This window comes from Megalobrama amblycephala, linkage group LG17 (assembly GCF_018812025.1).
Source record: "Megalobrama amblycephala isolate DHTTF-2021 linkage group LG17, ASM1881202v1, whole genome shotgun sequence".
Lineage (NCBI taxonomy): Eukaryota > Metazoa > Chordata > Actinopteri > Cypriniformes > Xenocyprididae > Megalobrama > Megalobrama amblycephala.
This window is the reverse complement of record NC_063060.1, coordinates 2384327-2395172: the sequence shown is the minus strand read 5'-3', so window position 1 is coordinate 2395172 and position 10846 is coordinate 2384327. Positions and strand designations below refer to the sequence as shown.

At 35.8% G+C, this 10846-nt stretch overlaps 1 protein-coding gene across 4 annotated transcripts in view; it reads left to right on the top strand.

Annotated features, from left to right (window-relative positions):
- Nucleotides 1-6630: 6630 nt before the first annotated feature.
- Nucleotides 6631-10846, top strand: part of atcayb (ATCAY kinesin light chain interacting caytaxin b) — a 48959-nt gene continuing 44743 nt past the window's right edge. For 2 of the 4 annotated variants that reach the window (XM_048163994.1, XM_048163993.1), the window contains exons 1-2: nt 6633-6779; nt 8691-8786. The gene's annotated coding sequence lies outside the window, so the exon portion shown is untranslated. Of the gene's footprint in view, nt 6780-8690; nt 8787-10846 lie in introns of all 4 variants that reach the window. The other 2 variants (XM_048163996.1, XM_048163995.1) reach the window with 2 other exon arrangements.

The following is a 10846-nucleotide window of genomic DNA, read 5'->3' as shown; positions in this document are numbered from 1 at the left end:
TTGTGCAAATGTATGTTTTAGTTTTATCCTTCATTTTATTGTATTTGCTGATGTTGAATTTAATGGATAGTTCACCAAAAAATGAAAATTATCCCATGATTTACTGACTCTTACTGACTTAATTCTTTCAAACTAACACAGTCAGAGTTATATTTAAAAGGGGACCTATAATGCCCTTTTCACAAGATGTAATATAAGTCTCTGGTGTCTCCAGAATGTGTCTGTGAAGTTTCAGCTCAAAATACCCCACAGATCATTTATTATAGCTTTTCAAATTTGCCCGTTTGGGTGTGAGTAAAAACACGCCGTTTTTGTGTGTGTCCCTTTAAATGCAAATGAGCTGCTGCTCCCGCCCCCTTTCCAGAAGAGGGCGGAGCTTTAACAGCTCAACAACAACAAAGCTGGAGAATCTCACGCAGCCAAAATGAGGATTGTCAGTAACGGTGTTCAGCCTTACATTGTTCAAACCGGAGTCGACACTGATGGAGAGACTCAGGAAGAAGTTACAACTTTTAGATGTTTCTGAATGGTTAGTGGATAAATTTATGTAGTTGCTGTGGAGTTGATTCAACTCATCCACTAGCATGTGCCGTCATGTTCATCTTTTGTGATGAATTGACCCTCGTTTGTGAAGCAGTCCGGCGTAAAATGACGGCATGACAACAACATTCTACTACAACAACTCTTCCTCTTCTCTAAAGCAGCCCGACATGGCCCCGCCCCCTTTGTTGCGTGTTGTTCTCGGGGGCGGAGTTTATGTAAATTTTAGGGTTAGTAATGTCACCAACCCAGTAAGAAGCTCGTTGTAGTCCCTAACAGCAGTTTGTTGTAGTCCTTAAAATAAAGCAAAATATCTCCCTTTGCATTGAACTTTGAGCGTCGTAACTTTGCAGATGTTGTTTATGCTCAAACAGCAACATTACACACTAACTAAAGTTAAAAAAGTGTAATCATAATCAACCACCTTTTTAACTTTGATGATTTTACTTAATATCATAAGCAATTTTGCATCTCAAGTAAATGCATCTTGATTTAAGATTTTTTAGAGATTTGCAATCAAGACAAAAACAACTGCAGTGTAGATTGAAGCTTAGTTGATATGTGTGTGTGACTCTTCAGTAATGTATTTTAATTTATTCATTTTTACAACAGATTCAATTAAATCATGTCACTGACCCAGAATTAAAGACTGCATCTCATATGCACTTCAACTAATATCTTTTAGTACATAGTATAAATAGTACACTCTTTTCTGCATTATTTAATTATCTGTCAACATTAACATCGAAAATCACAGTGCCAATCGCGATCGACAGTTGGCTTAGCTAACCGAATGAAGAGGCTAATAATCATTTTATCACGTTAAAATATTAAGGCTGCCCTTCTTTGCTTGTTTCCTCATTATCCTAATTGAGAGCAAATTAGCTAAGAGGTGCAGTGTAGCTATCAAGCTCCTTAGTTTTATCAGAAGACAATTTAAGCCTCGCAGATCCTATTAGTGACAAAGCAGATAACGCTTGAAGGAGCTGTGTCAGCTTACCACGCTAGGACAGGGGGAATGGAAAGATAGATGCTGTGCACTATATGCAAACTTCATGTATTTACATGGTTGAGCAAAAAATATCTGGTGTAGGATTTACTTTAGACAGTTTTCACTTAGAAATTGCTCAAATAATTACACAGAAATGCCAAGTAACACATTGAATCAAGTGTGAAATTTTGAAGACTGAAGTTGTATTTTACTGTAAAACATACTCCAGTAATCTTTTTATTTAGAGCTTCGAAAAACATTTTGTGCTGTGTATCTCGGTCAAGATGTGCATCCAGAGCTCAGTGTGTAGGATACTGCTTCCCATAATGCAATATGCTCAACTTGACCTTAATTTTGCAGTAAATAAAAATTGACTTGACTTTCATGAGTTGATGTTGACATTGGCACAAAACTGAATTAATAATGTAAAGCAACCATTTTTGTTTCCAAAATTCCAAAAAAAAAAAAAAAAAGAATTTCTTCCTCAGTATTTTTCCTTTCTGGTAAAAAATCCATCAAAATAAAGTGAGTTTATGCTTAAAACAAGAGCATCCAGTGGGGTCAGAAAAATAATCTTAATTCAAATGGAAAACAAGATTATTTTTCTAACCTCATTGGCAGATATTTGTTGTTTTAAGCATAAACTCACTTCATTTTGATCAGTTTTTCAGAAAAAAAGACTTAGTATCTTACGTCATTTTGCTTCTCATGTAAATATATCTTGATTTAAGAATGTTTAGATATTTATACTGGAAAACAAGATCATTTTTAACAATGTGAACGCAACTCGCTTCTAATGTAACATACTTTTTGAAATGTTACATAATGTGTGTGTTTCACATACTACTTAAAATAATTGTACCCAGTAGCCTACATAGTGTGCAGTATGCAGTAAGTGTTTCATTCCAAACATAAGGCCGATGTCTCAGTTTTACATAACACCTTTAGATCTGTCGAAGTTTGTTTGCTTTTGTTGACACCAAGGACGAGAATGAAAACAGGTAACTAATCCTGTTATGGCTGAAAATCAAATTAAACCAAGAGGCAACTCATGCCTTCAACCTTTGATACATTTAAATTACACACATGCTTTTGATGATTTATTTTTTTAGTGGGGTATTTCCTGTCAAGTAGCTTTGTTAATGCCTGTCAAATGGATTTTGTGTGTAATTTTAGGTTGTTGATGACGTCAAGTCCCAGTGAGACACTGACATGCTTTGGTGTTACAGTAGGATTAATCTAGTACTGCTTAGTCTTTATGTGCTAATTAACTCCGCCTACTCCATCCTTCCATACACCCACTGCTCTCGGAGATTACATCTGTTCATTTCATGAATGAAAGTGACAGTGACAAATGTTTAAATACAATATTTACAGTAGGCCTATTTCTTGTTGAATACATTTATGCATTTAGCGGCAAAGAAAATAATCTGGAGCATTCGCAAATGTGTCTCATTATAGAAGTAAATGAGACATTAATAATTAAAGTGAACAATCTGTTGCATTCACATATATTTCTTATTATGGAAGTAAAATGGTTTGTGAACGTTTATGTTGACTTTTATAGTTACCATATCATTTGCATGGTGCTCCAAGGTACTTATATGAAAAGCATGGTATTGCCATCATAATTTAGCCTACAAAAAAAATATATATATATATATATATATATATATATATATATATATATATTCTATAGTTGCTGTGGTAATATAATAACTATAATAATATAAACAAATTACTTTACCCAATACTGTACTAAGTTTTCTACAACTATAGGGTATATTATACAAACCCGATTCCAAAAAAGTTAGGACACTGTACAAATTGTGAATAAAAAAGGAATGCAATAATTTACAAATCTCATAAACTTATAATTTATTCACAATAGAATATTGATAACATATCAAATGTTGAAAGTGAGACATTTTGAAATGTCATGCCAAATATTGGCTCATTTTGGATTTCATGAGAGCTACACATTCCAAAAAAGTTGGGACAGGTAGCAGTAAGAGGCCGGAAAAGTTAAATGTACATATAAGGAACAGCTGGAGGACCAATTTGCAACTTATTAGGTCAACTGGCAACATTATTGGGTATAAAAAGAGCCTCTCAGAGTGGCAGTGTCTCTCAGAAGTCAAGATGGGCAGAGGATCACCAATTCCCCCAATGCTGCGGCCAAAAATAGTGAAAGAAAGGAGTTTCTCAGAGAAAAATTGGAAAGAGTTTGAAGTTCATCATCTACAGTGCATAATATCATCCAAAGATTCAGAGAATCTGGAACAATCTCTGTGCGTAAGGGTCAAGGCCGGAAAACCATACTGGATGCCCGTGATCTTCGGGCCCTTAGACGGCACTGCATCACATACAGGAATGCTACTGTAATGGAAATCACAACATGGGCTCAGGAATACTTCCAGAAAACTTTGTCGGTGAACACAATCCACCGTGCCATTCGCCGTTGCCGGCTAAAACTCTATAGGTCAAAAAAGAAGCCATATCTAAACATGATCCAGAAGCGCAGGCGTTTTCTCTGGGCCAAGGCTCATTTAAAATGGACTGTGGCAAAGTGGAAAACTGTTCTGTGGTCAGACGAATCAAAATTTGAAGTTCTTTTTGGAAAACTGGGACGCCATGTCATCCGGACTAAAGAGGACAAGGACAACCCAAGTTGTTATCAGCGCTCAGTACCATCAGAGAAGCCTGCATCTCTGATGGTATGGGGTTGCATGAGTGTGTGTGGCAGCTTACACATCTGGAAAGGCACCATCAATGCTGAAAGGTATATCCAAGCTCTAGAACAACATATGCTCCCATCCAGACGTCGTCTCTTTCAGGGAAGACCTTGCATTTTCCAACATGACAATGCCAGACCACATACTGCATCAATTACAACATCATGGCTGCATAGAAGAAGGATCCGGGTACTGAAATGGCCAGCCTGCAGTCCAGATCATTCACCCATGGAAAACATTTGGCACATCATAAAGAGGAAGATGCGACAAAGAAGACCTAAGACAGTTGAGCAGCTAGAAGCCTGTATTAGACAAGAATGGGACAACATTCCTATTCCTAAACTTGAGCAACTTGTCTCCTCAGTCCCCAGACGTTTGCAGACTGTTATAAAAAGAAGAGGGGATGCCACACAGTGGTAAACATGGCCTTGTCCCAACTTTTTTGAGATGTGTTGATGCCATGAAATTTAAAATCAACGTATTTTTCCCTTAAAATGATACATTTTCTCAGTTTAAACATTTGATATGTCATCTATGTTGTATTCTGAATAAAATATTGAAATTTGAAACTTCCACATCATTGCATTCTGTTTTTATTCACAATTTGTACAGTGTCCCAACTTTTTTGGAATCGGGTTTGTACTACATTACACCACAGTTTACTGTAGTAAAAACTAAAGTATACTACAGTATTTATTACAGTTTATCAGTTCACTATAGTTAATACTACAGTATGCTGTAGCATTCATTAACAAAGTGTTGTAAATTCTATATACAGTATACTACAATTTACTATAGTATGGTTCAAAAACACTATAGTATTTACTATAAATGACTATAGTAATTTTTCATGCAGGGTTATACCTTCTTCTTGTATGAACATCCCTTTTTGTCTTTCTGCTTCCTGAGATTACAGTATTTCTTGTTGAACACATTTATGCATTTGGCAGATGCTTTAAAGGGTCTATTATAAGAATTCATATCACTTTTTTGTTGGCAATGTGTGAACAGTTTGTAACAAAACTTAAAAAAACGAGACCTTCTTTGACTTCCAATAGTCTGTAGACTGTAAACCGCATACAAGCATATCAGTCTTACTATTTCTGCCATAGAAAGAGATGGTAAAAGTGGTAAGAGTATTATACAAGTATGCGGGTCAGAATTCAGTTTGATTTTTATGTGAAGTACTCGGGACGATTTTGCCGGGAAAATGATGTGACAGTTATGCGTGCTCCCGAGAGCCTCTCTTCCACCTGATACGAATGCTAATGTTCAGGATAATGCTGAAAGAGCTATTCTGTACTGTAATGTCAATGTGTCATGTAAAGAAAAGGGATTAATTTAAACTATTGTCTCACATACAGTAGTTAGATCTATACAGTCTATAGTCTAAAACAGTAGTTCTCAAACTTTTTAGCGTACCCCCTCTCTTCCACTTCGACTGCAGTCACACCTTTTCCATTAAGGGACAATATTTGCCCCCTAAATTGATTTTCCAGTGCATATTTTTACGTTTATGAATAACTTTATAAAATAAATAATGTTTTAAATAAAAAATGCTTAATAGAGAAATATGCAATGATGGTAAAACGAAGTGATACTTTAAAATATTAAACTAAAACTGCCAGTAGGTGGCAGCAAGTCACTGTTTTTGTGAGTGAGTCATCGAGTCATTCATTCAGTAATGAAGCAAGTGGCTCTGAATGAATCATTGAATCATTGACTCTCACGATTCGTTCAAAGCCGCATTTGTGTGTTGTAGTTCTGTTGTATAATAATGCACGTTTGCAGTCATGTGGATATTTGGGTACAATTGCATTCTTCCTCGTTATCAACATTAAATACAAGAACTCACACAAGGTATGTTTTTGTATTGAAGAAAGTTTGAGTTTTAAATTGATATAAATCCACTATCTGTGTCTATATTTTCACAGATATTTTCACTATAAGTTCCCCACTTTTACAAAGGTGAATTGTCGAGAACGGCAGTAATTTAGCGCGATTTAAGGCAGCAGATTCGGCACGCAATCTATCATATGCATGCTGCTGTGTGGATGCAGTCATTTTAGACTGCAAAACATGAGGTAATTTGATTAAACGTAATGGATTTACGGCATTTTGCCAGTTAGAAATACATGCTCGGTTTTAATATTAATTTAAGGTATGGTAGAGTTAAATTAACTACTCCGCATTTTGTTTCGCATACCCCCTTTTGTCACCTCACGTACCCCAGTTTGAGAAACATTGGTCTAAAATATAGCCTACTTTATAATCAACTATCATAACAGTGTAATTTGAATTACCTCATCTGTAAGCATGATGACGGTGAATTGTTATGATTCATCGTTATAATCAGATGCTTTCTTAAATGCTGTTTTCTCACCACTCTTCATTTTTGTTGTGTTTTTATTTTGTTATTGACAGGAATGCACGCAGCACATATTTACATATTCATCTAAACGTCACTCTCAGCAGTGTGAACGGCGTCGGGATGTTCGTATATCGCTGCAAAGGTATTTCCAACTTCTTTTTACTAAGCACGAGCAATAATTCGCTGGCTGCAGTTCACTTAATGGCCACCGGTGTCACTAATAACAAGGGATTCTGAATTCTACATATAGCCCCTTTTATCCGACGCAAATAATCTGGTGCATTCGCAAATATGTGTCGTTATAGAAGTAAATGAGACAAATATTTCTTATTATGAAAGTAAAATGGTTGTGAACGTTTTATAGTTGCCATAACATTTGCATGGTAGGCCTACCCCAAGGTAGGCTACTTAACACTCTGAGGTCTGAGGTATCGCCGGCGATACCACCGCGTTTTTTTTCTTACCAGTGTGAAAGAGACTCAAAATACTCTGTCAATGTTGCACATAGAATTAAGAATTATACACCATTTTAATCTGTTGAATATCTTCTTTCATTTGTGTACACTCAGAGTCAAAACAAAATGTTGTGCTTTTTGTAAAATAAAGAAAACTAACATGATGCGTGATTTCTCGTCTCCCTCTGAACGAAGTCCAATCTGATAGTTCTCAGAAAATGAACTGTAACTTAGTGGATACTAATGACAAAACATTAGACTTATGTCTAAAGAAACGTTGAAATGTCAGGTTTTAAATCGTGCAAGTCAAATCGAAAACAAACATTCTGTGTTTATGTAATCTGTATGAAAACATAATTGTTCAGACACTTTGCATCACAGAAATACATTATATTTTAAAGAATATAATAGAATACCATTATTTTAAATTGAGCTGAGACATGATCACAGAGGGTTTTTTCACAGCCTACCTGACTGAAAGGCCTCATTAATATGCAAGTCATTTCAGGTCATTATTATGCGGTTCTTTTGTCTTCTCAGGTGAGAATCACCCGTTATTCATGATGATTCACGCCTCCACGCATACTGTGTTTCTTGACCAAAGATGTTTTAGAAAATTTAAATCTCTCTATTGTTTTATATGAAAGAGTAGGCAGCATAATTTTTACATAATTCTGAAGCAAAAACTCTAGTCTACAACCTCCAATACCCAGAAGTCTTATGAACACAAATTTAATATACTTTTTTTGGCCTTATTTCAGTGACTTAAGTTTTTTGTTTTTTCAATAACCACGCATAAACGTTATTCCTTCAAAAACACAAACATGTACATACATGTTCCTCACATATTATGGTAGCCTAGTTTGTGCTGAATACAGTGTAATGACACTTTTGTCATTAATGTGTTTATGAACAACTGAAAAAAGCACAAATGTCAGGGCATGTCAAAACTTCTCCAGGCCCCAAATCAGCCTCAGACTCCAGAGGGTTAAATGAAAAGCATGGTATTATCATCACTCCCCTTGTCCAAAAAAACATGGTAATACCTTATTTTACTTGTATGAACGCCCTTTTTGTCTTTCTGCTCTCAGAGATTACATTTGTTTGTTTCATGCATGAAAGTGACAGCGGAGTCCATTTTTTTTATTACAGTATTTTTTGTTGAATAATCTGTTTAATTTGTAAATGTTTCTCCTTATTGAAGTAAAACGGGTTGTGAACGTTTTATATTGACTTTTAAAATTACCATATCATTTGCATGGTTGCTCCAAGGTACTTAGTATGAAAAGCATGGCATTACCATCATACTTTTCCAAAAAAAAAAAAAAAAAAACAGTAATACCTTATTCTTCTTGTTTAAACATAATTTTGGCTGTAGCCTTTCTTTCAATGTTTAATGAGCTTTTCACATGAATGATTTGGAGCAGCTGGTATTTGATACCAAAACAAGTCTTTATCTGTAGAAACACCCTGCTAAGTAAGCTTCTCCTGTCTATTCACAGAACCAATGCTTTATCTATAGGAAGTTTATGAAGCAATGCTAAGTAAGCAATCCAGAGTCTGTGGTTATCTATTCTTAGGCTGTGTTGTGATTGCAGGTGCAGAGAAGGGATAGAACAGATAATCTGCTGTCCGATGTGAAGAAGAGACTCTTGTTCATCATTCTAACATTTAAGGATGAAGAAAAGGTCAAGGTATTCCTGAAGTAAACCCTACAGTGCTCTTTTAACATTCAACTATTAGGGGTGTAACGATACGCTCAGGTCACGATACGGTAAGTATCTCGATACAGAGTTCACGATACGATACGTATCACGATATTTTGAACAAAATGAAACTGAAATTCAAACAAGATTTATTAAAAAAACATGAACAAATTTCAATAATTTTCCTTGTTGTACATACAAGATCACATTTCAATAAAATAAATAAATATAAAATTTTAATAAAAACCTTCTGTATTCAAATTAACAGTTGAATAGGGCTGTCTGTCACTGAAAAAAAATGTTAAATTTAACATGAACTTAGAATTATGAATAGGGGCCGTTCACATATCGCGTCTAAAAACGCGTGGAAGGCGCGGCCGCACCGCTTCTCCTTCTTTCCAAAGCGCTTGCGCTCCTGTGGCGTCGGTCGTTGCTATGCAACCATGAACTGAGCTCTCCAAGAGGATCAGGATGTTTCTGCAAAGGATAAATGATTTCTAGCCCTTGCATTAGTTTTACTACGAGATATATTGATGGAGATAAGATATAAAACCACCATGAACAGCTATGATCAGCTATGATCAGCTGTTCGGCTGAGCTTTTGATGTTTTGTTACGGAAAGGCCATAGCTGATCGGTTGATTCTTGTCACACGACCTGCGGTGCGCTTGCGGCATTCTGAGAAGTTGAGAATTGCATGCGCGTCGCGACCGCGTTGATCCCATTATGAGCGCGCCTGCCGCCCGGCTACATTTGAAAATAATAACTGACTTGCACGCGGAAAAGACGCAATATGTGAACGGCCCCTAACTTAAAGCAAAGCATCGCAAGCGTCTTTTGCTTTTCTGTGAGCACAGCTGTTGCTGTGCACTGCGGTGAAAGAAAGCCACGACTTTTCTCACGCGACCATGCAAGAGACTGACATGAGAAACGTTTAAACCTGCTTGCAAGATTCAATGTGTGCCCGAAACACTTACTGAACTAGAGAGCTGATTGAGACACGCCATCTACGATAAATCGTTACACCCCTAATACTTATAGTAATTTAAAAATGTGGTAGCATTGGATCTGGACAGGAAGGATAACTCTGGGAGTTGGAAGGGGTGTGTCGCGATTCTGCCTTCTCACATCGCGATACAGGTTCGTGGAACTGCGTATCGCGATTTCGGTTTCATATCGCATATCGTTACAGCCCTATCAACTATCATTTTAAACTAGTAGTGGATTGATCTTAAAGGGATGTTCATTCACAAATAGGCCTACTAACTCTATCATCATTTACTCATTCTGACCATGCTCCAAAAATGATTAAAAAAGCACTATAAGTGTCCATACGATTTGTGTACTATATATTCCTAGTTATTCTTACTCCTCCAAAAGTTTACTCTTTGACTGCAGTTGTTATTGTTTATCACAATGGCAGTTTAATTAGTGTTGCTTTGTAATGAAGGTTAATTAGCTGAAGGTGTTGTCCCAGTTTTCCCTTCTTCACATTGAGATTGTCGTCAGGCTCTAATGGTTACTTCATTAAAGGGTTAATGTTTGGTGTCAGGCTTGGAATTAGGTAAAGGTTAAGTCTGGAAACAATGGTTAACCATAATCAAAAATGTAAGTGACATTCAAGATTTAGTAAATATATTTATGTAGAATATAAAAAAAGACTTTCTGGGTAAGTTCTAATAGTGGTTAAATAATGCTTTAAAAGAGTTACATGTGCATCTTTATGCATGTAAAACCAACAAGGATTGATCAATGAATCCAACTAAACTGTAATCAGAAGCTGAATTAAACATGTTTATTATAGTGTTGTTAATCTTACTTTACAATAACATTAGTTAATGCATTAACATGAACTAACAATGAGCAATATATATTTACAGCATTTATTAACCTTTGTCCATGTTACTTAAATTGTTAGTTCACAGTGCATTAACTAATGTTAACTTTTGATCTTAAAAATGTATTAGTAAATGTTGAGATTAAATGCTGTAGAAGTATTGTTTATTGTTAGTTCATGTTAACTAATGTAGTAACTCATTTTAACAGATG